Source organism: Lepisosteus platostomus (genome assembly GCF_059453375.1).
Source record: "Lepisosteus platostomus isolate fLepPlt1 chromosome 5 unlocalized genomic scaffold, fLepPlt1.hap1 SUPER_5_unloc_1, whole genome shotgun sequence".
Taxonomy (NCBI): domain Eukaryota; kingdom Metazoa; phylum Chordata; class Actinopteri; order Semionotiformes; family Lepisosteidae; genus Lepisosteus; species Lepisosteus platostomus.
The window spans coordinates 918,693-936,287 of NW_028291471.1; the positions used below are offsets into that span (position 1 = coordinate 918,693).

General features: G+C 48.0%; 5 non-coding genes and 1 pseudogene across 5 annotated transcripts; 3 read left to right on the plus strand and 3 right to left on the minus strand.

Moving 5' to 3' along the window:
• Nucleotides 1–4: 4 nt before the first annotated feature.
• Nucleotides 5–76, plus strand: trnah-gug (transfer RNA histidin (anticodon GUG)). The gene has a single exon. It is a non-coding gene; the product is annotated as a tRNA-His (tRNA).
• A 742-nt stretch (nt 77–818) lies between these two features.
• Nucleotides 819–891, minus strand: trnaf-gaa (transfer RNA phenylalanine (anticodon GAA)). Its single transcript has one exon. It is a non-coding gene; the product is annotated as a tRNA-Phe (tRNA).
• Nucleotides 892–11,759: 10,868 nt separating this feature from the next.
• LOC148638483 (5S ribosomal RNA) lies at nt 11,760–11,878 on the plus strand (annotated as a pseudogene).
• Nucleotides 11,879–12,501: 623 nt separating this feature from the next.
• LOC148638484 (U1 spliceosomal RNA) lies at nt 12,502–12,665 on the minus strand. Its single transcript, XR_015931059.1, has one exon. It is a non-coding gene; the product is annotated as a U1 spliceosomal RNA (small nuclear RNA).
• Nucleotides 12,666–14,453: 1,788 nt separating this feature from the next.
• LOC148638485 (5S ribosomal RNA) lies at nt 14,454–14,572 on the plus strand. Its single transcript, XR_015931070.1, has one exon. It is a non-coding gene; the product is annotated as a 5S ribosomal RNA (ribosomal RNA).
• Nucleotides 14,573–16,861: 2,289 nt separating this feature from the next.
• On the minus strand, nt 16,862–17,031 carry LOC148638486 (U1 spliceosomal RNA). Its single transcript, XR_015931068.1, has one exon. It is a non-coding gene; the product is annotated as a U1 spliceosomal RNA (small nuclear RNA).
• Nucleotides 17,032–17,595: the final 564 nt, after the last annotated feature.

The following is a 17,595-nucleotide window of genomic DNA, read 5'->3' on the forward strand; positions in this document are numbered from 1 at the left end:
ACTCGCTGTGATCGTATAGTGGTCAGTACTTTGCGTTGTGGCCGCAACAACCCCGGTTCGAATCCGGGTCACGGCAGAATAGGGGCGTCTGCTTTTACTACTCGCACGAATGAAGGCAAAAAAAAGCCAATCGACGTGAACGAACGGCGCTTTACAGAGGAGTACTGCCTGACTGGATCGTTGATGAACGACAGAGGCCACTCCGACCTCTTCTCGGTTTTCTTCAATGACTTACTAAGGATCTTCTTCACATTCGCCCATGCAGGGGAAGCCAGTTACACCAAAGCAAACGCAGGAAAGTGCATTTCAAGCAGAGACCAGGAGGGACTTGTTTACACCGAGAGTGGGCGGAGAATGGAACAATGCGCCCAGCCCTGTTGCTGGAGCCGATTCTTGATGAGCTCTTGGGCTCACTAAGAGGCCCCCGCTGGATGCTAATCTTTCTGTTGTTCTTGCAGGTCCTGCGCTGCTTTTGAGCCGACAGAGCTCGACCTGGTCTGTCGGCACAGCCCAATTGCAAATGATCGGCTCCGCGTACAGAAGGAACGTGCGTTTGGTACAAGAGTGCACGAAGGCACCGGAAATACATTGGGAACAAATGACCGGTCGCTCAAGACCTCTGTGAAGTACAGGAGCGTGCAAAACGAGGTCTCGAACCGGGGACCTTTCGCGTGTTAGGCGAACGTGATAGCCGCTACACTACGGAAACCTGCAGGGATCGCTGCTGGTGTCTCGCTTGCGTTTCGGGCTGAGAAAGGGACGCGTCACTTTAGGCAGGTGGCGCTGGAGAGAGGAACAAAGGGCGCGATGAAACAAAATGCCGAAACCCGGGATCGAACCAGGGACCTTTAGATCTTCAGTCTAACGCTCTCCCAACTGAGCTATTTCGGCGGTGCGCAAAGCCCACAGCCACCTGCTCCAGCCTTCCTGTGTTGTGGCATGAGCGCACCAAGAGTAGCGGGAGAGTGTTGCAGGAACGTCACTCAGAAGGAAAGCCACCCAGCTGCGCCCTCTGAGCTCTGTCCAGCGCATCTTCCTCGCATGGACTCCTGCCTGCGACGGGCAGGAAACAATTAGCAAGAACAGAACGACACCCCATGGGTGTCTCATGACCGCACCTTAGGTTGTGACACGTGCAGGTGTGAGGGGTTGCCGGGCTACTTTGGAGCAGAGCTTGGGCGGAGGGGGGGCGGGAAAGCAGACAAAGAGGTGACACCTCAAGGTCTGCACGATCACAGCTCTCCGCCGCCCCAGGCTTCCGCTCGATAAGCTACTGGACACACCCGCCCCTCCTCACACAGACCGTGGAAAAGCCCCCGAGTGGGAGGGCTCGCTCTTCCTCCCAGGAGCTCTTGGACACGACGCCCAGACAGGGCGCGGGGAGCCGCCGCCTGCAAACACGGCTCCAGGCAGGACTCCACTCCGCAGGAGCCGCAGAGCAGAGGAGATGAGGGCAGCTTAGCTCCTGTGCAGAGACCTGAGCTGTTGTTGCTGTGGATGCTGTCTTTTCTGCACTCGGGGTAGGAGTGAATGTTGAGTTGCCCTTAGAAATGAAGCAGAGCACTTCAACGGCACGGGTGTGTGTGTGTGTGCGCCCTGGTGATTCTGGGAGACAGATCGAACCTGGGCTAAAAGAGAGGGGGCTTAGCCCTCTTCCATTTGCTAGTTCAAAGTTGTACAACCCCTTTGTATGTGCTAGGCGGCGCAGTCGTCGTGCACAAAGAACACTTTGAAAAGCGTCAAAGGCAAGTCATTCCGAGTTGGTCGATTGTGTTTTCCGTTCAGACGCGAAATGCTGACATGATCTCTAGGCTCCTCGGTTGTCATTTCTGCTCCGTAAAGGGATCACAGCACGCGTCGGCTTCCAGCATGCTGGGTCGGGACATGATGCCGGGGGTTGGAGAGAGTGATGTCTTCCTCGTTAGTATAGTGGCAGGTATCCCCGCCTGTCACGCGGGAGACCGGGGTTCGATTCCCCGACGGGGAGTAGCTTTTCTTTCACCTCCTTAGAGAAATGACTGCCTTTCACTTCTCTGTTTTCTTTCACAGCGTCGTGCACCTTTTCATTGCTCTCGCTTTCAGAGCCTCCGCACGGCAGTCGACTCGACATCAGGAAGCACATTGAAGTGAAAGCAGGAAGCGCTGCGACATGCACTGTGCAGATCCCGCCACACTAAGAGGTGAGTGGGTCTGTTCGATGCACAAAGAACGCTTTGAGAAGCGTCAAAGGCAAGTCATTCCGAGTTGGTCGTTGGTTGTGTTTTCCGTTCAGACGCGAAATGCTGAAATGATCTCTCGGCTCCTCGGTTGTCATTTCTGCTCCGTAAAGGAATCACAGCACGCGTCGGCTTCCAGCATGCTGGGTCGGGACACGATGCTGGGGGTTGGCGAGAGCGATGTCTTCCTCGTTAGTATAGGACCTGTCACCTGTCCCCACCTGTCACGCGGGAGACTGGGGTACATCAGGACGCGCCTTGAAGTGAAAGCAGGATGCGCTGTGACATGCACTGTGCAGATCCCGCCACACTAAGAGGTGGGTCCAGTGGGTCTGTTCGATCACAGCGCTAGGCGAATCCCCAATCCCCTTTTGTGCCTGGCGACAAGAGATGTCTGTTTCCGCCCGGTTTCGTACCGGGGACCTTTCGCGTGTGAGGCGAACGTGATAACCACTACACTACGGAAACGGTGGTAAGACGTGCCCAGCGGCCCAGCGCTGAGCTTCGCCAATGCGATTCAGCTGCTTCCAGTGCCTTTATTGGAGTGCGCTGATGGACCGTGCTCTCTCTCCAGAGACCAGCACGCCTGTCATGGACGGAGCAGGAAAGGCGGCGCCACATTCTACAGCCCTCTCCACGCAATCGACGAAATCGGGCTACTGAAGTGGAGAAAATCGCCTCTCCAGAAAGTGCAAATATCATCTTGGAGACTATAAATCCTATTGCCGAAGGTCAGCCCTGTCTACCAGAGTAACCCTCCCACAGCGATGATCAGCTCGTCTCACACGCGAGAAGTTTCGGTTGGAAACAAGCGCCCCCTCTTCTCGCACGTTTTGCACGTTCGAGTAGTTTTAATGCGGCTCTTTCGTACACGGTGCTGATCTTTTGGAAAGCAGGAGGCAAAACCGACATCAGGAAGCACATTGAAGCGCTGCGACATGCACTGTACAGATCCCGCCACTACTGGGCCCGATTTCCCCGGATCGAAACCGGGCGGAAACAGGCCTGTTTCGTTTGTTGCCACGCACACTGTTTGGGGATTCGCTTAGCGCTGTGATCGAAAAGACCCACCCGCAGCGCATCCTGCTTTCACTTCAGTGCATGTCCTGATGTACCCTGGTCTCCCGCGTGACAGGTGGGGATACTCGCCACTATACTAACGAGGAAGACATCGCTCTCTGCTTAGTGTGCAAAACACTTACTTGCAGCATTGTGGGTGCTGTGGTTTAAATGCTATTGGTTTGTGAACAGAATACCCCTATCCCAGTGCATTGTGCCACATTAAATAAACGCGCGAGAAAAAGAGATTCAGAACGCAAAGCTGTGTCAGTGTTCTGTGTAAAAAATCGGTTTGAACATCATGGGAGCTGTTTTTAATAAGCTCCTGCTTTTAATCTTCCTACTGTCAGTATTATTGTGCATATAGTTGACTCTTACCTGAATGAAAACAGGACGTAAAGGAAGGGTTTGAGAATTCAGACAAAGCTTTATTCGCGTGCTTACAGTCTGAGTAATTGGAGACTGCGCTATTCTGTTGCCTATGGTCATATACGGGTTTTTCGCATGAAGCCGTATTGAACAGTATTTCTCGCGTTGTGAACTTGTGTATACAGCGGTCCCCCGGGTTCCAGTTAGTGCGTAATTACGCATCGATGAAAAACCGGAGGTTTAAAAAAAGATAATTAGCTCACTGATACTTTGATGTAGAGGCTGTGGAAATATCCACATGTCGTGGTCTTTAAAATGTATTTGGTTTGAAGGCGTTCTGTGCTTCCGTTGCGAAGATATGGACAAAATAATATTCGTGCTTGGTCAAAAAAATGTCATATAAATGAAAAAGTAAAGGCTGAGAAAGCATACACAATGTGTTTTATACACAAGTATTCTCGCGATTCTTAGAGGTTTCGTGTAAACGCTACAGGCGTGCCAAAATCGTTTTTGAACTTCAAGCTAACTTTACCCCAGTCTGGTACCGTAGGTCACGTAGCTTAAAATCCCAGTCATGTTTTTTTTTCCTATCTTCTTCTATCATAACGTACTATTTCGGACTGTCACAAAGGGCTTGATTTCGTTAAATGCATGTATTCATACTTGTATTTCAAGAAATTCACACAGCTTGCGAGAAATGAAATTCAATTCTTGATTATCAGTGCAGAAGAAATATTACCAGCTGGCAAAAAAAGGTTTTTTTTTAACCGGAAAGTTGTGATGCAAGACACGGACCCACCATTCCCTCTGTGTGGCGTGTTTGGTTGTTAACTGAAAGGTTGGTGGTTCCAGCCCACCCAGGGACAGGTTTCTTTTGCGATGTAAACATTGTCTTCGCAAAGGTCGATTGGATTTCTCAGCGAAACCTTAACCATTTTAATTTTTGCAGGAAATGCGAGAGCTTAACACGTGTCAGAATCACCGGGAAATGTCCAATTACTGTATGCCCAACATCGCAACTCCCCAGAAAACCAAATTCACCCAAGAAAAAGTCGAGTCGTCATTTATACCCCCGTTGCATCCTATGCTGAAATATTTTAAAAATACAATGCAGATTTGTTTAAGAACTTGCGAGCTTTGTTACATTAGCACCGTGCATTTGGACTTCGATATTTTGACACATTTACCTTAATTTTAAACATAAATACTGTACAATCTATTGTAATTTTGTTGTACTATTAAAATATGTTAGCTGAGGATGCAAAGGGGTGAAAGGGAAAGGTCAGAGGTGTAGTAACACCAAGGTTAGGATTGGTGGAGGTGATAAGGGTGTTGATGGTTTTTCTCTGTAGAGAATTTTGAGTTTTTTATCCTTCTCTGAAGTGAGAAACTGGAAGAGTTGGGAGTTGAGGGATCTGATGAGGTTAGTTATGGAAGGAAGTTGATGTGGAGCTTTTAACCGTAAAAACTCCTTAATGTCTTTGATGTTGTCATCAGCGATAAACTGCATTCAGCAAAGATAAAAATAAAATTATCTTTGCTTACTGCCCTGTCTTTCTCACACCTGAAGAAGACTCCACAGCCGAAACATTGTGATTCTTTTCTTCTCTTTTCAGCAGGAATAGTCCTTTACTTGTTCCTTTGCAGCCTACGCATGCTGACGCAGCTACTCACCTGATATCTAACATTCTATAATCACAACTATGAATGTCCACTTTGGGTATTTTTTCCATGATTATTTATTATTATTATTTATTCTGTCATTGAAGCATATTTTATGTCATACTGAAGTGTCATAATCACTGAAAAAATATTTTGTTTCATTTAGAAAGTAAGAAAATTATAAATCACTAGGAATTGCATTTAGCCTGTTCTGATCTAGATTTTCTATATACTTTAACATGCCATGTTCACAATGTCACAACTCAGAAATGAAACAGTGAAGTGTTGTAATTACAAATGTACATAGCGTCGGGACATTGAGATGTTTTAGTAATGTGGAAGGAGGGACATGCAATGTTCACAGGGTCAAATTTATAAAAGGCTACTGTAAAATTTATTGTATTTCGGGATTATGAGAGCCTGTTACATTGTGTCTCACACCTCAGAAACTGAGAGAAAGTGTCAGAATTTTGAGACATTTTTATAACCAGGGGTAGGTTCATAGCAATAAGCAGAAAGTGCGATCATCCTTTGCTCATCCTCGGTTAACCATATATTCTCATATGCCATGTTCTGAATGTCCCATTTAAAAATGCTATATTAAAATTAAGACTTTTTTATGATCAGAAGGCAAGGTTGTGGTAAAATTGGTTTTCGATTTTCTGAAATGCGTTTCACACAAAAATTCAATTTGGATAGTCACTACTTATATATTCCCCTTAACTGAGGATATGTACAGTAATCCATCCTGATTAGTACTTTTAAAAATTACTGTAGAGAGCCATCAGAAAGGGAATTAAAACTTGCATTAAACAAAATCAAGCATGTAATCATCCATAGTGAAACATTTTGTAATACAAGACAGGAAGAAAGACACTGGTGGGATTTGAGCGCAGAATCTCCTGTTTAATAGGAAAACACTTTAACCAAATCAGCCAAGATGCTGTCAGAGTATTAACATCATGTCTGCGTCAGTGATTACAGCTGACTATCGCTGGAGGACAGCTCACTGTGACCAAGTCAGCCTGCATAATGAGGGGGAAGAGACCAGCCTCTGTGATGCACTATAGAGTTACACTAACCTTCTATCCAACTGTTCTATGCTGCATTCTATCCTAGTGGAAAATATTGGTTTCTGTGCGTGTAATATTCCTTTTTTTGTCAAATATTTTCAAGCACAAATTTTGCTGTTGAAAATAAGCCTTGTGGTTTTCAATGTTGTGATCCTTTTCCCCCAGTGTCACCCAAATTCATACACTGTGCTTTGGCAATTCTTCAGGCGATATTGTTTAGAGGAGCTCAGTTGAATTAGTTTGCGTATATAAAGTATTTATTTTCCCTTTAATCCTTTAAAACATATTACATTTTCAAAACATTGTATCTTTCTTCCTACTAATTGTAGCCGCAATGCTTGTTAATAAGACAGAATTAAGTGTTGCTGTGCTTTCCCAAATGAGGCCCCATCTCTCTTTTCACCTCTGTGGTGCAGCCACAGAGAAGCTATTCAGGCAGGCTGATTTAAAGATGTTTTCTTTTGATAAGGGACAGCTCCCAAATGGGGATGCATTTAGCTAAGCCTGGCTATCATGATCAATGGGCATCCATTGGTGCCTATCTGTCTAGGGAGTGCCAGATGGACATCTGGACTGCATTCCTGTGTCAGGAGTAAGTGACTCATATCTCACCTTGATCAACCAATCAGGGACTGGTAGGGCAGAGTAACCCACGTGGGTCTGATGCCCATGAAACTTTCATCCAATAAACGAGCTGAAGTTCCTCCAGGTAAAAACAGGCAACACAGAGCTCCAAGACTATTCTAAAGGGAATTCAAAGGAGAATTCCAGGGCTGTGAGATAATTCCAGGGCGGGACGGCCCAGGAGCAGAAAGGCTCCCAAGGGCAGAACATTCTCGCAGCGCGCCTCCTGACCATCCTGAGACTCAGCCTGGACAACCACGGAACGGCCAGTGTGTCCGAGTGCCAGAACTTTGGCACTAAGAGTCGAGAGCGGAGGTAGCCAGAGAGTAACCAAAGGATCCACCCGAGGTTAGCAGCAAGCCTCGTGAACAGGTCGGAACTGTGGACAGCTGAATCACTATTCAGAATTAGCGCTTCATCAGGAACGAACTGGTCTTCTTCCTGACCTGCTGGGACCCACAGTCATCTTTTCTCCTGTGCACAAACTTCGCTAGTTTCAGCCAAAACTAACTAGCCGGTCTTCAGAGAGCATCAGCAGCGCAACGTCTCAAGCCACACAGCAGAGCCATGCACGGAGCCTTTGAGCCCGCAAGAGACCTAAATCCCCAGAGATTGGATGAGTATTCCACTTCACTGCATTACTGCTCGAGAATTCAATTGTTATCCCAACCAGTTGATATCAATTTAATTCCTAAGAGTTATGTACTTGTTTTGAGTATCTAATGTAGAAGTTTTAAACAAGTTCAATTACGAAACGGTCTAAATGAATGATATACTGAACGTATGTCCTCTTGATATGTGTAACTGTAACTGAATGAATATATATCTTTTGTATTCTGATAACCTTTACGATAAGATCTGTTAGGTTTACATGCATATTCCATATATTAATAAATGTATCCTCGTGTATTAGTACCTGTGTGTGCGTTTTTTTAGTTATACCGCATGGTTGGATTCTAAGACCATTAAAAGAATCAATTTTGTGATTTACTGCCACAATTAATAATTGTCCCAGTAAATGCCCAAACCCCTACAGAACTGGTGCCTCGTGGGAGCACACTACAACAGTGTGTGATCTCCTGTCCCAGCCTGAGGAGCAGACAGCGAGCCTATCTCTCAATAATAATAATACAGTGTGTCATTTCCTGCCCCAACCAGAGGAACAGACAGTGAGCATGTCTCTCAACAATAATATGAATAAACTGTGTGATCTCCTGTCCCAGCCTGAGGAACAGACAGTCAGCCCGTCTCTCAATAATAATAATACTGTTACGATCCCTGCCTCCCGGCAACGGAAGAGGCAGAAGTAGGCGTAGCCCTACTCCATCAGTTTTCCTATTCACCACCACACCCCCGTCTCATCCTACTTAAGCACCTGTCTTTCCCTACCTCCTTGCTCAGTATTGGTTTCCCTTTCGAGCTTCCTGGTTGCCCTACTCCTTCTTCTACCTAGTGTTCTTCTTGGCTTTCGGTTTACGGTTTTTCCCCTTTTGACTACAGCTTTTCGGACCACGGCTTGGCTTCGTTACTCACGCTCTGTTTTGGATCTCTGGCTACCCCTGGACTATCGGATTGCTCTATTGTCTACGATTTCGGATCACGCTTTGGCTTCGGTAACTCGTTCCCTTTTGGATATCTGTCTTCCCCTGGACTCTCGGCTCGTTCCTTCGACTACGGCTTTCTTTGGATCACGGCTAGGCTTTGTCAGCTTCTGCAAGTGGGTTCTCTCACTGGTTTCGGTTTCTCTCACCGAATCCGTAAAATATACGGTGTGTGATCTCCTGTCCCAGCCTGAGGAACAGTCAGTGAGCCTGTCTCTCAATAATAATAATACAGTGTGTCATTTCCTGTCCCAGCCTGAGGAACAGACAGTGATCCTGTCTCTCAATAATAATAGAACAGTGTGTGATCTCAAGTCCCAGCCAGAGGAACAGACAGTGAGCCTGTATCTCAATAATAATAATACAGTGTGTGATCTCCTGTCCCAGCCTGGGGAACACTGAGCCTGTCTCTCAAAACTAATAATACGGTGTGTCATTTCCTACCCCCGCCAGAGGAATAGACAGTGAGCATGTCTCTCAACAATAATATTAATAAACTGTGTGATCTCCTGTCCCAGCATGAGGAACAGACAGTGAGCTTGTCTCTTAATAATAATACAGTGTGTGATCTTCTGTCCCAGTCTGGGGAATAGAAAGTGAGCCTGTCTCTCAGTTATAATAATATAGTATGTGATCCACTGTCCCAGCCTGAGGAACAGACAGGAGTGAGCCCGTCTCTCAATTATAATACAGTGTGTGATCTCCTGTCCCAACCTGAGGAACAGACAGGAGTGAGCCAGTCTCTCAATAATAATAAAGCAGATTATGATCTCCTGTCCCAGCCTAAGGAACAGTCAGGAAAGAGCAGGTCTCTCGATAATAATAATACAGTGTGTGATCTCCTGTCCTAGCCTGGGGAACAGACAGTGAGCCTGTCTCTCAATAATAATAATACAGTGTGTGACCTCCTCTCCCAGCCAGAGGAACAGTGAGCTTGTCTCTCAATAATAATAATACAGTGTGATCTCCTGTCCTAGCCTGAAGAACAGTGAGCCTGTCTCTCAATAATAAAAATACAGTGTGTGATCTCCTGTCCCAGCCTGAGGAACAGACAGTTAGCCTGTCTCTCAATAATAATAATACAGTGTGTGACCTCCTCTCCCAGCCTGGGGAACAGTGAGCCAGACTCTCAATAATAATAATACAGTGTGATCTACTGTCCCAGCCTGAGGAACAGTGAGCCTGTCTTTCAATAATAATAATACAGTGTGTCATCTCCTGTCCCAGAATGAGGAACAGGTAGCTTGTCTCTCAATAATAATAATAGATTGTGTGATCTCCTGTCCCAGCCTGAAGAACAGTGAGCTTGTCTCTCAATAATAATAATGCAGTGTGTGATCTCCTTTCCCAGCATTAGGAACAGACAGTGAACCTCTCTCTCAGTAATAAAAATACATACAGTGAGCCTGTCTCTCAATAATAATAATACAGTGTGTGATCTCCTGTCCCAGCCAGAGGAACAGACAGTGAGCCTGTCTCTCAATAATAATAATAATAATAATAATAATACAGTTGTAGTGTGCTCTCACGAGGCACCAGTTCTGTAGGGTTTGGGCATTTACTGGGACAATTATTAATTGTAGCAGTAAATCATAAAATGATTCTTTTAATGGCCATAGAATCCAACCATGTGATATAACTCAAACAACGCATACACACAGGTACTAATACATGAGGAAATATTTATTAATACATAAAATATGCATGTAAACCTAACAGATCTTATCGAGAGGGTTATCAGAATACAAAAGTTATATATTCAATCAGTTACGAAGAGTTACATATATCAAGTGGACATATGTTCAGTATATCATTCATTTAGACTGTTTCGTAAATGAACTTGGTTATAACTTCTACATTAGATACTCAAAACAAGTACATAACTCTTAGGAATTAAATTGATATCAACTGGTTGGAATAACAATTGAATTCTCGAGCTGTGATGCAGTGAAGTTGAATGCTCATCCAATCTCTGGGGATGCAGATCTCCTGCGGGCTCTCTGGCTCCGTGCCAGGCTGTGCTGTGTGGCTTGCGACGGTGTGCTGCTGATGCTCACTGACCGGCTAGTTAGTGTTGGCTTTAACTAGCAAAGTTTGTGCACAGGAGAAAAGATGAGTGTGGGTCCCAGCAGGTGAGGAAGAAGACTGGTTCGTTCCTGATGAAGCACTAGTTCTGAATAGTGATTCAGCTGTCCACAGTCCTGACCTGTTCACGAGGTTTGCTGCTGATGCTAACCTCGGGTGGATCCTCTGGTTACTCTCTGGCAACCTCCGCTCTAGACTCTTAGAACAGATGAAAGTTCTGGCACTCGGACACACTGGCCGTTCCGTGGTGGTCCGGGCTGAGTCTCAGATGGGGCCTCATTTGGGAAAGCACAGCAACACTTAATTCTGTCTTATTAACAAGCATTGCTGCTACACTGTAGTCTGCATTATTTAGGCTGATTATCGAGGTTAGCCTTTATTTGGTCATGGGGGCCTCGGTACTGTATGCTAATTCTCAAGACAGATTCACCTGTTTTCTGATTGCTTGGTTCTGTACCAGTGCAGACATGTCAAATAGTGATTGGCTGTACCTCTATCGCATCCGTGCTCAATGAATGAAATCAGTAAGAAATGAATATATGTATAGTTATACGAAAAACCAGTGGTGGATCAGACAAGATCGGGCGTGTTCAGGGTGGTGTGGCTGTAAGTGAAAGCAGTGGCGTCTGACTCGCAACTTGAAGCTGTGTGGCGGGGGCTCCGTGTCCCCTGAGCAGGATTGAAGGATTGTTCGTGTGCAACTCATTGGAAACGAGCTTCTTTCCAAATCGCATTGCGTGCCTGGATGTTGGCGAATGTTCTCCCTTGTGCTGGCTTGTCCTGCACTTGAGAAGCACAAGGCAAGTCTTCACAAGACAAAAACCTCCAGTACACAGCACTCTGAAAACACACTGGAGGTTTTTGTCTTGTGAAGACTTGCCTTGTGCTCCTCCAGTGCAGGACAAGCCAACACAAGGGAGCTCATTCGCCAACATCCAGGTACGCAATGCGATTTGGAAAGAGCCTCCTTTCCAAAGAGTTGCACACGAACGATCCTTCAGTCCCGCTCGGGGGGCACGGAGCCCCAGCCACACACAGTTTTAAGTATCGAGTCAGGCGCCATGACTTTCGATTGCGGCCACACCACCCTTAATGTGCTCGATCTTGTCTGATCTCGGAAGCTAAGCATCGCCGGGCCTGGTTAGTACTTGGGTGAGAGACCACCTGGGAATACCAGGTGCTGCAAGCTTTTGCTCTCTCGGCCAGCAGGGGTTGCCGTTGGTGCCGTAGGCTTTGGGAGGAAAACCTGGAGGATGGAAAGGTGATCTATAGCCTCAACTCTAGAGATGTTTTGTTGCTATGGCATGTGTGTGACCCATATAAAAAAAAACCTGTTTGTAAAACGAATAACAAAGCTGCCTCTAAATCTGCAAATGAAGATGAGTCGATAAACCACTTGTTTTTCGTATAACTATACATATATTCATTTATTACTGATTTCATTCATTGAGCACAGATACAATAGAGGTACAGCCATTCACTGTTTGACATGTCTGCACTGGTACAGAACCTAGCAATCAGAAAACGGGTGAAACTGTCTTGAGAATTAGCATACAGTACCGAGGCCCCCATGACCAAATAAAGGCTAACCTCGATAATCAGCCTAAATAATGCAGACTACAGAAAAACGACTGACTTTGAAAAGGGAACGAATGTCCGGAAGGAGTAGTGTAACCAGCTTGAAATGCTTCTCCGGACCTCTAACTAAAAGAAACCGGGAACCAGCAGTGGCATCGACTCTTTTCGAACTGGGATCCGATGGTGGCTCGTGGTGTCATAACTCTTCCTTATCTGATATTGGACCAAGCACATCAGGGGAGAGCGCGAACGCAGTCCCCCACTACCAAAAATTATGCAGTCGAGATTCCCACATTTGGGGAACTCGCAGGGGTCAGCACAGCCGGAGTGCAATGGCCGAGCCTCGCTCTGGGTGAACCTCCTTCTTGATCAAGGTATCTCCCCTGTCAGGTAAGTATGAGCTGTACAAGCCCCTGCAAGCGGCCCGCACCCACAGCACAAAGGACACAGCCTAGGCCAGCTCCTCGCCCCGCACGCCACCGCCTCAGCTGGGCCCACTCTTTCGCATACTCACACGCCACACTAACACTCAAAAGGGTGGGCAAAACGAGAAGACGACCGCGCCGTTTCCTACACATCTGCAGTCGCCATTGCGCATTCGCAGCATGTCCCGGGACGCAATTCGGCCTCATTTGTATAACACCAGACCGGCAGATCGCTACGCAAGCTCGCGTCGTGCGCCTGCCACACACTGAACAAACACCGGAGCCTTTTCAGCAATTTCCAAAAACGGGCCTGCTCGCCTGCCCACAAGGCTCCGTCTCTTACCCGCTCTCCAGAGCCTGCTGCCTTCTGTGTTGTTCTCTCGGCACCGCTGCAGCGCACACAACTCCTGCAGTGCGGGGAGAAAGTTTCCACGCTCCGCCGCAGGGAAGGCTCGCTCCGTGCGCACACGTCCTTTCAATGCCAGTTCAACAAGTGCTCCGCATTAGCAGCGTCGGGGCTCCGGCGTGTCGCACCTCACTTCACCTCGCACAGCCCCCTCCTTGAATGTCTGGTGCTGGGCATGCCCCGCTCTCCTCCACCTTATCTTATCGCATGTGACCACCGACAATGGCCACAATGCCGGGGAATGGCACCTGTAAAGTGTTAATTGGGGCACAGGAACAGCCCGTCTCATCTCGGGGGCCGGCTTCAAAGACAATACAGCAAACACAGCGGGGCGGGGGAAGTAGACGACACGACACATGCAGGTACATTCAGCTCCGGCGGGAACGAGTCATTTGTCGGTCTTTTCAAGTGCTGGGAGCCGAGTAATCCTTCGCTTGTATCGTTTCTCCCCGGTGACTAGATCTCACCCTGCGACTCTCGACTGGGCTCACCCACGGCAGCCCAGCAGGTGTGAGCCTAGCCGGCACCCGGATGGGAGATTCCCCCCGGAAAAGCTCAGGTTGCTGCTGCTCCTACAAGAGGTGTGACTGGGACCAGTAGGGAGTGCTCACCCTGCGGTCTGTGTGGCCTTCTTATGCCCCAGCATCCTGATGGGGACACTCTGCTGCACTCTTCGGGGGAGGCATAAAACCGAGGTCCCGACCCTCCTTGGCCATTAAGAAATCCCAGGGCGTCTCTCAAAAAGAGACTCCGGGGGTGTCACTCTGGTGTTAGTGTTCCCCTTTACCAATCAGTCGGGGTCTCTTCCTAATCCCCGTCTCATATGTAACAATCAATGACGAGGCCCCCCTGTCCCGCGATATTGTATTTGTCTCCTGGCCGCTGGCTGGCGCCGTGAGATTTAGTACTCGCGCAAGAGACCAGGGGCAGAGCGCGAACGCGGTCCCCCGCCCCCAACAAAGTGTGCACTCCAGGTTCCCTCTCGGGGCTCTGCAACACAGCGGAAAGGCAGCGAGAAGGAGCCTCTTGCTCTGAGGCCACAAGAGGGCGGAGGCGCCGCGCGCCCGGCCGACGTGTTGGACTGATGCGCTTTATGTGCTGAAATAAACACGCGACAGCCCAGAAATGTTTTCAGAGTGCTGTGCATTGGAGGTTTTTGTCTTGTGAAGACTTGCCTTGTGCTCCTCCGTGCAGTTTGTTTGTTCTCCTCCAGACAACATCCAGGTATGCGATGCGATTTGGAAAGAGGCTCCTTTCCAAAGAGTTGCACACGAACGATCCTTCAGTCCCACTCGGGGGGCACAGAGCCCCAGCCACACACAGCTTCAAGTAGCGAGTTAGGGGCCATGGCTTTCGCTTGCGGCCACACCACCCTGAATGTGCCCGATCTCGTCTGATCTCGGACCCTACGCAGGGTTGGGCCTGGTTAGTACTTGGATGGGAGACTTCCTGGGAATACCAGGTGCTGCAAGCTCTTGCTCTCTCGGCCAGCAGGGGTCGCCATTGGTGCCGTAGGCTTTGGGAGGAAAACCTGGAGGATGGAAAGGTGATCTATAGCCTCATCTCTAGAGATGTTTTGTTGCTATGGCATGTGTGTGACCCATATAAAAAAAAAACATTTGTAAAACGAATATCGAAGCTGCCTCTAAATCTGCAAATGAAGATGAGTCGATAAACCACTTGTTTTTCGTATAACTATACATATATTCATTTATTACTGATTTCATTCATTGAGCACAGATACAATAGAGGAACAGCCATTCACTGTTTGACATGTCTGCACTGGGACAGAACCTAGCAATCAGAAAACGGGTGAAACTGTCTTAAGAATTAGCATACAGTACCGAGGCCCCCATGACCAAATAAAGGCTAACCTCTATAATCAGCCTAAATAATGCAGACTACAGCAAAACGACTGACTTTGAAAAGGGAATGAATGTCCGGAAGGAGTAGTGTAACCAGCTTGAAATTGTCACGGACGTCCAAAGGGACAAACCGTGGGGAGCAGGAGAGCGGAAAAAGACCCATATGCGTGGCGGCGAGACGGGAAAAAGGCCCGGGCTCATTAGTGCAAAGAGTTCAGGAATGCCGTATAGAAACCTATGCCCTCAGGGAGCGGACGTGGGGCGCCCTGGTGCTAGGCGGGTCTCAGGACATCCGAACCTCAATGCTGAGCGAGGACAGAGTGCAAGACCCGGAAATATATAGCCCAAGGGAAAGACAGGGACAGGAAGGACAGCAGACCGGAAACTAGGGACAGGACAGAGAAGGAGCGCCCTCTGGCTGCAGAGGGCGTGACAGTACCCCCCCCTTCATGGGCGGCTCCCGACGCCCATACAAATAAATAAGCTGCACAGCACAGGGGGGAGGAAAAACCTCATTTAACTGAAAGGAAACCTCCGGGAATCCACGGCTGAGAGCTACCCCTTCCTCCGGGGTATAAACCTTTATTGGGTGGAGGAAGGGGGGGTAGAGAAGAGCTCCGGAGACTTAAAACAAAAAAGTACACAAGCACAAACACAACAGACAAAAACCTGGGAAAGACCAGGGAGACGAACCACAAAAAAAAATAGGAACCAAAAACAGGTAGGAACCAAGGTTCCGAGACACAGAGAGCAGGGGGGACCAAAAAGGAGGGGAAACCAGGAAGAAAAAAATCAAAACAAAAGGCAAAAAACAAGAAAAAGAACACAAAAACCCCGGGGAAAAATACCGCAGACTGGGCAAATGGCACGTTCACATTCTAACGCTGATATCGGAGTGGACAACCTGAGGAAAGCCAGACCGAAGTCCGCTCACAGACACAGATGCCCGGAATGATATCCAGCAAAAGAATGGAGGAACGGCAAATGGGCACGTTCGCATACTAACGCTGATATCGGAGTGGACAACCTGAGGAAAGCCAGACCGAAGCCCGCTCACAGACACAGATGCCCGGAGTGATATCCAGCGAAAAGCATGGAGGAACGGCAGAAAGCTTACCATTCTATCACTGATATCGGAGAGAGCAAGACCAGGAAGAGCCAGGCACGAGAACCCGCTCCAGACACAGAAGCTCGGAGTGATATCCAGTAATAAGAATAGGCAAGCCAGCTCAACATTCAATCACTGATATCGGAGTGATCTACCCGAGGAAAGCCAGGTACAGGACCCGCTCACAGGCACGGAAGATCGGAGTGATATCCAGTGATTAGAATAGAGGAACTGAAAAAAAAACAGCCCAGAGAACAAGAAAAAAAAAAAAACTGCGGCAAGACAAAAAAAAAACGCCGCTCGCGGGGTCAGTAGGGGGCTCAGCATTCTGTCACGGACGTCCAAAGGGACAAACCGTGGGGAGCAGGAGAGCGGAAAAAGACCCATATGCGTGGCGGCGAGACGGGAAAAAGGCCCGGGCTCATTAGTGCAAAGAGTTCAGGAATGCCGTATAGAAACCTATGCCCTCAGGGAGCGGACGTGGGGCGCCCTGGTGCTAGGCGGGTCTCAGGACATCCGAACCTCAATGCTGAGCGAGGACAGAGTGCAAGACCCGGAAATATATAGCCCAAGGGAAAGACAGGGACAGGAAGGACAGCAGACCGGAAACTAGGGACAGGACAGAGAAGGAGCGCCCTCTGGCTGCAGAGGGTGTGACAGAAATGCTTCTCCGGACCTCTAACTAAAAGAAACTGGGAACCAGCAGTGGCATCGACTCCTTTCGAACTGGGATCCTATCGCAGCTCGTGGTGTCATAACTCTTCCGTATCTGATATTGGACCAAGCACATCAGGGGAGAGCGCGAACGCAGTCCCCCACTACTAGAAATGATGCAGTCGAGATTCCCACATTTGGGGAATTCGCAGGGGTCAGCACAGCCGGAGTGCAATGGCCGAGCCTCGCTCTGGGTGAACCGATTTCGATTTTTAAGAACTTTATTTTCTTTTCACAAAAAAATACAGGACATCACAAATTAGAAAGCTTTACATTAATATACATACTTAAAACAGTATATTTGATCACATCTCATTACATTTTGACACGGTACCAGTTACATAGCAACAATTTCTTTTTTTTGGTGCAATTCACATTCTTTACTTAAACATGATAATGTTTTTCACAGTTTCTTGAGATATTGACCTATGCTCTCTATTTCCCACAGATTTTCTGCTTCCTCCCTCCCTTCTCTCCACAGATCTCTGAGGTAATAGTTCTCTCGCGTGATGAACAGGGCCAGGCTACCTGCTGCCTTGACTGGGACCTCGATGCCTTTGAACAGCCCCATGTTCCTCACTCTCCACAGGGCGTCTTTCCCACTGTTCACCACGGCCCAGATCCTGTCAAACACGTCAGGAGGAAGTTTGACAGGAGAGATGCCGTATATGACGAAAGCAGCGGTCAGGGTAAATTGGGGCGAGAGAGCTTGCAACCAATCTTCAAACTGTGCCCAGAAGGCCTTAGCAAAAAAGCAGGACCACAGGAGATGGGTCACAGTCTCCTCCTCGCGGCAGCCCACCCTAACGC